The 13196-nt window shown below is 33.4% G+C and overlaps 1 protein-coding gene across 4 annotated transcripts in view; it reads right to left on the minus strand.

Annotated features, from left to right (window-relative positions):
• Positions 1–13196, minus strand: part of LOC129739273 (ABC transporter G family member 20) — a 132739-nt gene that overhangs the window by 79734 nt on the left and 39809 nt on the right. For all 4 annotated transcript variants that reach the window (XM_055730698.1, XM_055730696.1, XM_055730695.1 and 1 more), the window contains one exon: positions 5741–5921. The gene's annotated coding sequence lies outside the window, so the exon portion shown is untranslated. The remainder of the gene's footprint in view (positions 1–5740; positions 5922–13196) is intronic.

Below are 13196 nucleotides of genomic sequence, written 5' to 3' on the forward strand. Positions count from 1 at the left end.
AACTAGTCCGAACAAATTTGCGTCACAAGACGTCACTACCATTTAATATTCAATTGCTAGGAAATTTTATCCTGATTACCCACTCTTCATGCTGGATTACGTTTTTTTGCACTAACAGAGATATTAGCAATTTATGGAGACTTATTTCGAAAAAATAGCACTGTGGTAAATTGAAAACCGAAATCAAGATAATTTTTCTTGAAATGAATTTGCGGCTTTATCGGTGAGGGTTAAAGAGTTGAAATGAAAGACGGATAGAAGATCAGAAGAAAATTCTAAGGTGGTGAAAAGAGCGAAGAGCATTTGAAATATTTCAAATGCTCTTCGCTCTTTTCGCCACCTTAGAATTTTCTTCTGATCTTCTATCCGTCTTTCATTTCAACTCTTTAACCCTCACCGATAAAGCCGCAAATTCATTTCATAAAACAAATTCACGGTGATTTCTCCTCTTGAAATGATAATTTTTCTTTTTGAACTAATCGATAGGGGTGAATGAGGATACTTGATCCCTGGGAATACCTGATACCTTAGCTATATCTCGAAATTGGAATGACTTACAAGGATCAAATGTTTTAGAAAAATGTGAAAAATGGAGCAAAACAACAATGTGATAAGCTAAACAAATTTTAACAAAATAATTTTTTGAGTTATTGGACTTTGTTCGAAAAATTTCACAAAATGCGGCTTGAAGATGTTTTTCTGTCACTTTAAAATGTTGAAAAAATGATGCACGATGATGCATGAAAAAAAAACCTACAAAAATATATATTCCAATACACAATCGTCAGAGTGTAATATGAACTCCATAATACCATAATTTCAAAAAAAAAAAATAACTCCTTAAAATTTTCAGATAAAGTTTTCTTAAATGCTCATTCTGAGTTCAATTGATCCCTAGAGTTCAAAAAGGTTTTTTTTCTTCTAAATAGATCGTGATCGTTGCTGATTACAAGATTACGATTATCTATCTATTAACTGATATTTATACAATAATTGTCTGGCAAAAAGGCCTAAGAAAGTTGATTTTCTCTTAAATTAAAAAAATAGCGCCTTAAAGTATTCAATGACACCAGGGTTGACATAGTTTTGGAATTCTCTTCTTTTGAAATTAATAAATTGTGAAATGAAAAAAAACATGACCTTGACAATTGACATTCTTTAGAAATTTTGTTTGATTTTTTCCAAGGACTAGAGCCCCCGGAATGAAGCATCAAGTCTTCAATAATGAATCAAGTCTCCCTTAACTTCAAAAATATCGCATTCTTTTTATTTTCACGAACATGCGTCTAGTTCATCCACGGGTTCATGTATCGTCCCAACTTTTGAAGCATATAAACTTGAAGTTACACGCTGTCAGAAAATCTAAAAGACGGCGAGTTGCTAAATTTTTCCAAAAAGATATGATCAGGGTTGGCATAATTCAACGGTCAACGGTAAAATGGTCCTTCAAACTCATTTGACTGTTCCTTAACGACCAGTCACTTCGTTTGCCAGTCATTCATTCCCCAGTCATTTGAAGCTAAAATAATAACCTAGTCAAGCAATCGCATTTCAACGACTGATGACGAAAAAGAAACGCATTTATTATAATTGTTGCTCCTGCCAGCAAGCCCGTTTTCAGATTTTTATTGCTATTGTTGCTCTCTGCCAGCAAGTCGTTCAATTAGTTGTAGGGGAAAGGTTTCCTAAATGGGCCTATCGGGTTAAATGACCCTACGGCTGTTTGGCGAAATGACCAATGCATTTTGAAGGTGATACGCTTAGAACATAAGGCAAGAAAGAATTTTATGAATTTATAAACTCAAAAAAAATTAAAAAATCATACAAGGCTTTGACACATTTTGATGTAATATTTTGACTTTTAAAAATTATATGTAAAGAAGTTCGAAACAAAAACTAGCATGGTTTTTGTTTCTTACTTAAATGAACTTAAGAAATTAAACATATTTCAGCTTTTGTGAAGGTTTAATAATGATTATTTAGTGGAATAATAGAGTGTTTTTGTATGCCCCCATCATGTTTGTAAAATGCCTCCATCCTAGAATAACAGGTTAAATGGAATAAATAAATGATTTTTATCACTGAACCATCAAATCTAAGCTCTGAATGACATCTTAAGAATGAATTGAAGATCTGAAGACAGATTTGATAAAGTTTTTCTCATGGATGAACTGCCTCCATAGTATGGCAACCCTAACTTTTGTTTTATTCCACAAAATTATAATATACATAGATTTTTATAAAACTTCAGCTTTGTCGTACGGAAACTATTACTTTCTAGCAGTTTCAATGAAATTATACGGAAATATTGCCCAAAAAACAGAAATTTTGTTCAAAACATAAATAGGCGCATTTAGCCCGCACGGTTTGAGGTTCGGCATTTTAGACAACACTTACAATAAAATCGTTTTCTTGGAAACAGAAGAAAATTTTAACATAAAAATTACTCCATTGTATAGAAAACAGATGCCTACACACGTGTAGTTTTTGTACACATATTCGACGTGATATTTGATTAAATCAGTGTTCTGCTTAATAGGCGCATATAGCCCGCTCCTCCCCTACCTGCCGGCAGCAGCCGATCTAGGATGTGTAGGAGCTTCGCCAGTCGCATGCAGACGGCGGCAACGCTATTCAAACCGTATGGAGCACACCTCTCAGATTTCCCCTTTGTTTCCCCTCGTTTTGACAGATTTAAGTTTTTTTCCTCAGATTTAAGCTTTCGTCTCCTATGCTCTCAAGGCAAAAAAGCTTAAATCTGAGGAAAAAAAGCTTAAAAAAGAGATTCACGACCACTTATTTAAAAGATGTTGGTCACACGATACATAGACAAATCCTGTATCGTTGCCGGGACCTGGTCGCATGACGGAGAAATGTTGATTGTTGTCGTGCTTTATCCGTCATGCGAGTAGTGAGGCTTCGTCAATTGAGTAAGGTGCCGGTCGTTTGATGAAAAAAAAACTAGTCGGGTCAAGCGTGACGGGCGAAATTTACCAGCCCTGGATATGATTAAAATAAGAAAAGGGGATCAAGTATCCCAATTCTCCCCTATGTGTTAAAAAAGATTTTGAATAAAAAAAGATTTATTCATATGGTTGTGAACTTGAAATCTCATTTAAAGTAGTATGAAGCTTTGTGATTTGAATTATAAAATATTTTTAGCTAAGATAACGCATACATAGGCCAAACTCCGGTGAATTCCATATACCCTTGAAAAGAAAACTATTGTATTCAGTTAAATTCTGTAAGTTTCACTATCAGTAGCAAACAAAATCGATAATGATAGCAAATATTTGACAAATACAAGGGATCTTTCATAAGAAGCATTGAAAAACTTCAAAATTTTAGATTTATGAGACATGGATTTTAAGACTTAAAAAATAAAAATTGAGCAAAAAACTTCAATACACGTAATTGAACATTGAAACAAATGTTCCTAGAGTTAGTTTTGATTACGTCGTATGAACCAATGTAAATAAAATTATGTTATTAGCTGGAAACGATTGATAAACATGTAATCTATCTTAGAAAAAAACTGGGTTTCACTTAAACAATTAATGAATTCTGCAAAATGGTTTGAATTTAGGACGTTTGATAACTTTATCATTTTCGAGTGCAATTTGGTTTTGCGGCTTTTTGCATTGCACTGGATCGGCGTGCAAAATAAAGGTAGCAAAATAACTGTTCGGTTGCGGCGAATTATGTAAAGTTTTGAAATTGAAACAGAAATTGTTTGAGAGAGTCTTTCAAGCCAGTATATTTGAAAACTTCTTCAGTTTCACTGGTTTTCAGTTTCATAATTTTTCCACCACAGAGGCTGCCAACAAAACTAAAAGCGTTTAAAGAGATTCTGTAGAGCGCATATCACCCGCGAAGATCTAGACAACGCTACAGGGATTCAAACGTAAGTCATCCTTCTCTTTGCTCTATATTGAGGTGATTCGTGATGCTAGGTAAACGTTTGACGTTTTGTAGTTATGAAAAAAGGTAAACAAAGGGGTGTAAATTTTCGATGAATTTAAAACTCATTTTACTACGGTTTTTTACTTCAGAGATCTCTTAAAAAGTAAGTAGAATCAACTTTTAGGTCTTCTTCTAGTGTTTTAAATATTTTTTGAAAAAATATTGATAGCTACTAAGCCTTAAATTGAGTTCCAAAAACTGGTGTTTTTCTTGCGATTGAAAACACACCTAAGTATTTTAAAAGTTTTTGAATGAAAAAGGGATATTTTCACAAAAACATTCATTCAAAAAAATGGTTGAAGATATTTGTAAGCTAAATTTACGAATGTTCTGTTTTGGAAAGCATTCTAACAAGGAAAAAACCTGGTTGAAATAACTGGAATTTTATCCTGTTTTCTGTTAACCAAATTAACTAATTTGTAGAAGATTTAAAATGATTTAGATTTTTTATAGATTTATTTAAGAGTTGTATTTCAATTATGAAAAATGCACTTCTGAAATGTCTGCTCTTATTATATCGCCAGCACTAAATTTTACATCGGAAGTCCGGGCTTCCGATCCCGAACTTACTTCCGAACTTTTGACAGTTGTGTTTGAAAAAATAACAGTGTATTATATGCAACGTTGCCACATATAAATCTGTATCCACCAGAGTATCTCAACATTAGTTACATTACACTCTTACGGACAAGAATGAGATACACAAACGATTCAAATGAATTTGTAGCAACGTTGATTTTATGTGAATTTGAATACAGAAAATTTCGTGGCGCACGCTTAAATAAAACGACTCAATATGTTTTGGTCGGAAGTCAGCCATGATGCCAGTTCCCCAACGACGTTTATAAATTTTTTATCTAAACGCACAATATGTGAGAGCTGCTTGCACATTTTTCGGAAATTTTTGTAAAAAAATCAAATGTTTTTCTGTCAGCATGTCTTGCAAGTACCTTCTCATGACAAAATTTTGCCCAATAATTATTAAAAAATAACAATACGAGCTATTTTTCTTTTAATTATATGCCTGTTCCTAAAAGCTTCCTAAATTCTCTAAACTCTTGTATGGAGCACTTGGTAGCGCTACTGTTTGATTAATATCTCGGATTGGCACATGGAGAATTCCTTTAAAATACGTTCCAATAATTGCCATTATGCCATACATAATGTCAGAACTTGAGTGCTTGAAGGAAAATAGTAAGTGGTAGCAAAGTTTAAGACGCTTGATATAAAATTTTGAGATAAAATCTAACAGCATGTAAAACGACGTTTGAGCCATTCATTCAATGCCATAAGTCATAAGTACATGTTTACTCGAACGACTAAATGTATGCCTGAATCGAATACACTAGCCTAATTCTCATCTATTTTCGTATCGCATACCGAATTCGAAAGTTAATTCTGAGAAATATTTTAAAAAGTAGAATTAAAAAGAGGTTACAAAACTTCAACAATGATTTTCAGGAAACTTGCAGGTGGCATAAAACAAACTCTAGATTTTGTCGAATCTTAACTTTTAAGACTTTTGTCCATCGGCTCTATGGGATCACCACACTGTGCTTCTGAATGCCGTTCCCACAAAATTAGTCAAGAAAAGGTAATTCAGACATCGCCTGCTTGATTCAAGGAGTATTTTTGGCTATGGAACCAACCTTAATGAAGGTTGGTCCGACTCAGGATATTTCTGCATGGAAAAATTTGTCTTCAATCGCAATTAGCACCATCATACATATATGTGTATTATGTATCTAAGACATTTTAAATAGATAGCACTACTTACATTGAAAGTTCCTGCAGCTCGCTTCCCCTCTCGTTGGTGTTTGGAATTTGCTGATAGTTAGAAGCCGAAAAAGTTGAATTTGCAGATTTTATCGATAGCTCTCGAAGGGCAGCATGGCTGATGCCTTACTGCAGTCCTCCGACTCCAGTGAATGAATTAATTTTAAAGTTTCGCGGTTGACCTGTAGGAGGAGACAAGAAACACTTATTAGCTTTTTTCGTACGATTTTACCAGTATAATTAAACTGGTAACAGAGGTTATGATTTCATACCAAGTACCTACATATGTACCTCAACTTAAATTTATGAATTTTCTTTTATTGATAAAATTTGGCACCTATGAACCAACGGTAATTTGTCTATTGATATTTAAGCAATTTCAAACTGTCGATACAAATAAGCTCTGGCCAATTATTTTTAAAAACATTGAAGGTAATTCAAATATTGTAGTAACTGAAATATATTTCGAATACATCGCATCCGTCTATAGGAAAAAGTTTAGGTTTACATGATTTTATAAAAATGTCAGCTAGATAAAACTTTCGTAAGTTTAAAAAAGCTCAACAAATAAAGATTGATTCTTAATGATAATAAGATAAATGTGAAGTGAGAGTGAGCGTTAAATTTGTCCGCTGCTATCATTTCACAGTGCGCGTGACAAATGTTGCAACATAATGCATTAAACTTAGCACGTCAGCCGGCAAAGATAATTATGGATGGTGCTGAAGGCGAGGTTGCAAATTTCCCGTGATATCTAGTATTGCCAATGTCAAACAACTTGTAGGAAAAGCTTAACGACCCCTATCAACAGTAAGTAGTAGAGTGGTAGAACACTATGCTGCCTAACCAGTTCGTCACTTTCTGTATAAAAAGAGAGGTGGTGTCTCTAACGTAATTTACTTGTCATGGCCACTTGTAGTTGCTGCTAAACAACATGGCTACCACTTTTTACATCCCTATCAATCCAAGATCGTTCTTAGAGTGGACCAATTTATCATAACGTATCGACGAGGTTGTGATCTGACGAAAGACTTAAACAAACATGATCATGCGAATGAACTTTTCAAGATCACTTTCAGACATTCGAAGGGCGTTGGGTTTCTTGTATATTAGCAGCTCTCAGTGCAATTGGTAGTAAAAATGCATGTGCTCGTTGCACTGATAAATAGCATTGAGTTACGAGATTTGAGTGCCTTTAAAAGATGTCTCCTAGACGGGTGTTGCGACATCAATATCCGTTTGAATTTGTTCTACTGTACCTACATTTAAGTATGAATTTATGGGGAAGGAGACCTCCTATTGGCGGCTGAACTTGAATGTCATGCGTATCGACGAAGTGCATTCATAGTTAGCATTCTAAATTAGAAACCCGTTTGGCTGTCTGAAAATGGAAATTCGTACAAGCGCTAGTTTCTCCTTCGCGAATTCCGTCGCATGATTTTGATTTTGTATGGCAGGTTGCTATTGAGAATTGTGTTCAAAGTCTGTACTAATATTACGAACATTCGTCCTGAAAACTGAGGTTTTTATTTATATTTATTTTTCGACGTTTTGCAATTTATAGTTTCCTATAGCCACTTAGGAGTAGCATTGCATTAACCGGCATTGAAAATTTCTCAACGACACTTTTTGTTACAAAAAAACAATCAATTTGTTAAACTACCTGCTATCCCAGGTCTACAACATTCACATTTTTCCTTGGTGCCAAGATTTTCCGAACTGATTTTGACGAACTAGGGAGCGCTGAATTTAAAAGTAAACTCTGTTTAAGGCTCTTAAAGATCTAGCTTTTGTTTCGTTCTTAAAGAACGCGAATAATGTTGACTTCTGGAGAAAATCTTGATGAATATTATTGATATTTTTATTTCTCGTTCAGTAAAATAAAACAATTTCAATGAACTCATAAAGATAATCCAAACCAACATAAATATTTTTTTCACTGTAAGTTAAAATGTCTGCGGTCTTCAACATTGCGAGACATTATAATAAATTGAGATTTGAGATTTTAATTTTCTCAAATATGTTTAAGCTTAATTTTAAAGCGTTATATCTTTGAAGCAAGAATATCTAGCAAAAATCTCAACCCTGCTTTGAATTGAGTATAAAAAATTGTTTTGAAATCAGTTCTGTTTTCGGTATAAATTGGGTTGTTTATCAGTTTTCATTGTTCGTTGCTCAAAACGATCTCAATAGGACATACTTATCAGCAAAATTATAGGAGAAGTGTTCTAGCAAAATCTGATTGAAAATTCGAATTTGGCGTATTCTGACAAAACCAAATTTATAAAAAAAAAGGCACCAAAAATGCTGTTTCCCCGTGTAATCTTCGTAAGTACAATACAATGTAATCAATCAAATTAATTGTCTTTTTCAAATGAGAAACTTCAACTTTCGATTACAGGCTTCACAAATAACCAAGATTTGCAATGTTACTTAATCCTCATCGTTTTAAGTTCACATTTGGCTGAATCAAAGGTACTGGGGTAAAAAATAGATTTACATAAAAAAAGGTTTCCAGAACCTCTTGTATAAAAGAATATGGTTTTTAAAGGTACCACCAAATGAAGCATCATGGAACAGCTGGATTAGATGCAACATCTGTATATCACAGTACTTATTCAATTTTTTTTTCTAATATAATGTTGTCGAGGTATCATTTAATGATAACAAAATTATGACGACATAGTTTCTCACGCCTTAAGGTAGTTTTTAAAAGTTTTTGATACTCACAGGAAATTTGAAAAATCGAGCAATAGATGTTAAAATTTAAAAAAAATCGATGCCATTAAAACTTTACACGGTATACCAATTATCGTACATCAACACTGTTGGTGTAAAAATATTCTCCGGACAGTTACCAATTATTTTGAATATTTTTTTTTATAATTCTGTTACCTGTCTGGGATAAAAAACAACAAAAGGCAAATCAAAATGAGGCCTCAAAAATTCTATTTCCGTATGCTGGAATATGATTGTTTTGCATTACGCGTTCGTTAACATCAAAATTTCATCCATCCAATAATATATTTTAATGATTTGAGCTAGTAGGATTTTTATAGCTTTTTTCACCCCTAAATCTATGCAGCACAATGTAATGCAAAATTTAGTGAAAACTAAACCAAAAATTTCTGCAATTGATGTTTTTAGGCGTTTAGGCGCATTACAAATTTATCATATAAGAATATTAGTCGGAGGTTTTATAAGATTTTTCATTGAAAACCAAATTGGTTCCAAGTTACCTGTTTTCCGAGTAGGGTTAAAATCTGATGTTTCTCGAGAATCAAAAATAACTTTTATTCTTTAATTTATCGACCTTATCGGTGAAAAGTGATGTCTTTTTTAGTAGGGACATCTTAAGATTGTGAAATTTTTATAGATAGATAGAACGTTAGATGAAATGAAAGATGGTGAAAATGAGCGGGTTCGTTCGCACTACAAGTTTTCCTGTTTGTGGGGCGAACCACGCTTAGCCTACTAAGAGCAAGTTCACTCGTGTTGGGAAAAAGGGGTGGAAATTATGACATTTTGAAAATTTCACTGTGCAAAAATGTTTTAAAGATATTTGGGCGTTTTTTTTTTACAGCACTGTTTCTGCTTCAGCCGTATGTGATAGAAATATTGCTATTTTTGCATCACAGCATTCGAAACTACAACAAGTGTGTTAAAAAACTTGAAGGCCGCAGATCTTGAAAATGTTTTTGCATGACAAATATTTCAAAATGTGCTAAAAATGACAAAATTTCTACCACTTTTTCCCAACACGAGTGAACTTGTGTGGTGGTTGATGCAACTCTATCTTTATCTATGTACCACTTCATAGTTGTTGGCCCGTGCAGAACAAATATTTGATATATGATGTTCTTAATAAATTCTAATATCCATCTATAAAAATTTCATATTCTTAAGATGTCCCAACTAAAAGGACATCACTTTTCACCGATAAGGCCGATAAATTAAAGTATAAAACATAAATTACGATGATTGATCTCTTCACAAAAAAAAATTAAAATAACTGTAGCAACCAATATTTTTTCTGAAAACGCCAATTTGATGTGTCATCACTCTTTCTATTTAATTTAATGATCTAATCGGACTTTGAATCTCAACGAACAAGTCTCTGTTACCAAAACCAAAATTAAAGATTCAAAATTCATAATTCTGAATAAAAATGCTGAAGCTTAATCCTTCCTGTTGAGTGATTCTTGCATCAGAATTTAGGGTATCCATTTGAAATCAGAATGTGAAAAGAATTAAAAATGTTATTGTTTAAATGTTATGTTTGAATTTTTTTTTTTGGAATGTTTAAAATGTGTTGTTTTCCGAATTTTAAATTTAAATACAAAAGACACATTCCACCGTGACGTAATTTCTCTTTTTCGTATTTTGTATTTTTTTAGAGGTCAAAAGTTTAATCGGTTTGAATATAAGGTTGGTTTCTATGGACGGATGTTTGATTCTATACATCCATAGATACAATTTATTATAGGAATAACTACACAAGTCAAAGCATCAATATAAACTTGGATCATTGTAAAATGGAAATATGCGTTTTGAGAATGAAAACTTTCCAACAACCTACGAAGAAGAGTGCACAAAACCATTATTTATAAGGAAATCGCCTGCAACCCCGAAACCAACCTCAGAATCAATCCGCATTAATATTTGATTGCGTTGATCGATTTTGATAATGTTTTCTAGGGAAGAAATGTGAACTTAAGGGACGCATGAATCTTGTTGCTGGAACTCTTAAGATGGCGTTGCGAACATCGGAAGTCCGTATAGAAGCATTAATGTTCGCGGCAAAGCCCACTTCTTTATTTTGAAGTGACGGTATCTTTGCTTAAGGACTGTATTTATTCGAAAAAAATGCAACACTTTCATTTGTGAATACTTTTTGAATAGATGGATGAAAAATGATGATATTTTCAGTGATACTACTTTGGCAATCTTTCAAGTGTTTTAAGTAGATCTTTTTATTTATTTATTTTTTTTTTTTTGAAGGGATTTTAACTCCACAGGAGGCATTCGTAAGTAGATCTTATGAATAAATTCATTGACCTAAATGTTTGAGCAGAATTGTGAAAAATCTAGAAAAGTCCCAATCAGAGACACCAAAACAGCGGGAAATAAACTATACGACCAAAGCTCATGTAGTTAATCGTGTTAGGAGTCCTAGAGGATCTAACACAAGGTTGCCTGAATGAATTTTTCACGAACGTATCCGAGCCGGACACATGCATGCTATTTTAGCTAAAAACCTGGCAAAATCCGGGCATCTGATTTCCACATTTCCAATCCAAAAACCGAGCGAAAGCAAAAAATTCTATCGAAATACATCAGTAGATTTTAAATCATGTTTTAGGCTTTCAAAAATGAAATTTTATTATTTTGATAAAACTTACTTAACCCTTCAATGAGTGTTGTTTTAAATCAACACTAATTCAAACCCAAATATCTCGGAAACACGTGATTATTTTTGAGTTCTGTATTCACAAAAAGTATTTTTAGGTTAAATGGAATCATCCCATGGTATTATAATTACGATTCTTTAATGTATGTGTGAGATATTAAAGAAATGTGTAAAAAAATTGCGAAAATCAAATTTATTATTTTTTTTAAAAAAAGTAGTTTTTGTAAAATTGCTGTTTTTTCTAACATTTTGTTTAATTCCATTCAATCACAAACATCTTCCTGCACCTAATGAACAATGATAGGAATAAAATTACAAAATCGTGTTGAAATGTTGAAAACAACCATTTCAAATATTACTTTTTAACTTTTATGGGTCATAACTTTTATTAGCCTAAAAATAACGGCTTCAAACCTGTTCAGTTGTGTTGTTCGAATTAAAATGTTATTTTTTCGCTGAATCATTATTTGCTATTTTCATTTAAAAAAGTCATGCATTAACAGGGACTAAAAAACCAAAAAATATTATACCCTAATTTGAGTTTTCTGTTCGTTTTTGCCAATAAATTGAGTAAATATGGGCATAATCAGGACTTTAATCAACGAGATACGGGCAACCGGGCCGGACCGGATATGAAATCCACGGCTGGTATCGACAACGTTTCTTTGAAAGTTTTTAAAGATTCTCTACCGGTACTAACTAGTCAGTTGACAGAAATTATAAATACGAGTCTAGCATTAGGAATAATACCTTCTACATGGAAGCATTCGACTGTTGTTCCAATTCAAAAAGAGAAAAATGTGAGAGAAGCTAAATTATATCGTCCGATAAACATATTGGAAATACAAGAAAAGGTGCTGGAGTTAGCAGTTAAGAAGCAATTTCTACACTTTATTGAGTCAGAAGGAATATTGGTTGACGAGCAATCTGGATTCAGAAAGCAGCATTCAACGGAGACGGCAGTGAATTTGATACTTCGAAATTGGAAGATCAATATTGAAAACGGTAGTTACACAGTTGCAGTGTTTCTGGATTTCAAGAGAGTTTTTGAAACGATTGATCGGTTTAAGTTGGTAAACGTATTGGAAAAAATAGGTATCAACGGAACGGTACTGAACTGGTTTAAGGACTACTTGTATAACAGAATGCAAAGAACAAAATATGGACCGTCGTATTCGCGTTACAGAGAAAATAGTCTAGGTGTCCTCCAAGGAAGTGTTTTGGGTCCTTTGCTATTCATATTGTACATCAATGACATGAAAAACTGTCTACGTTATGGTCGTCTAAAACTGTTTGCAGATGATTCAGTCTCCTACTGGAGTGGTGATGACTTAGAGTTTGTTATTCAAGAAGCAAATTCCGATTTGAAAAATATTTCTGAGTTTTTAAAACATAAAAAATTGTGTCTGAATCTTAGTAAAACCAGCTGGATGATTATTGGTAATCGTCCAATAAGAGTCTGCCTAAACTTGCTGATTGATGGTTGTGCCATCGAAAGAGTGCGTCAGGTCAAATATTTGGGAATACAAGTTGATGAGAAGCTGAATTTCGTAGCACATATTGACTATACAATCAAGAAAATAGCCATAAAATATGGCATACTTTGCCGAATCAGCCGGTATATGACTTTCTGGTCAAAAGTAATTTATGTGAAATCCGTGATCATGCCACACTTCGATTATTGCGCTACAATATTGCTGCATGCATCTGACACACAAACAAATCGACTGCAAAGAATACAAAATAAAATTATGAGAGTAGTGATACGATGTAATCGATACACTCCCAGTGTTTTAATGCTCGACATTCTTCAATGGTTGTCAGTGAAACAGAGAATAGCATATAACAGCTTAATGTTTATTTATAAGATGAAAAATGGAATGTTACCATACTATTTAACGGACGGCCTGCAATACGGAATCGACATTCTCAGCTACAACACTAGAAGAGCACAAGACTTCAGACTGCCGAATATTAAAAAAGAGATGAGTAAACGCTCTCTTTACTACAACGGACTGAAAATGTTCAACAATCTACCGACGAGCAT

Source organism: Uranotaenia lowii, chromosome 1, assembly GCF_029784155.1.
Source record: "Uranotaenia lowii strain MFRU-FL chromosome 1, ASM2978415v1, whole genome shotgun sequence".
NCBI lineage: Eukaryota > Metazoa > Arthropoda > Insecta > Diptera > Culicidae > Uranotaenia > Uranotaenia lowii.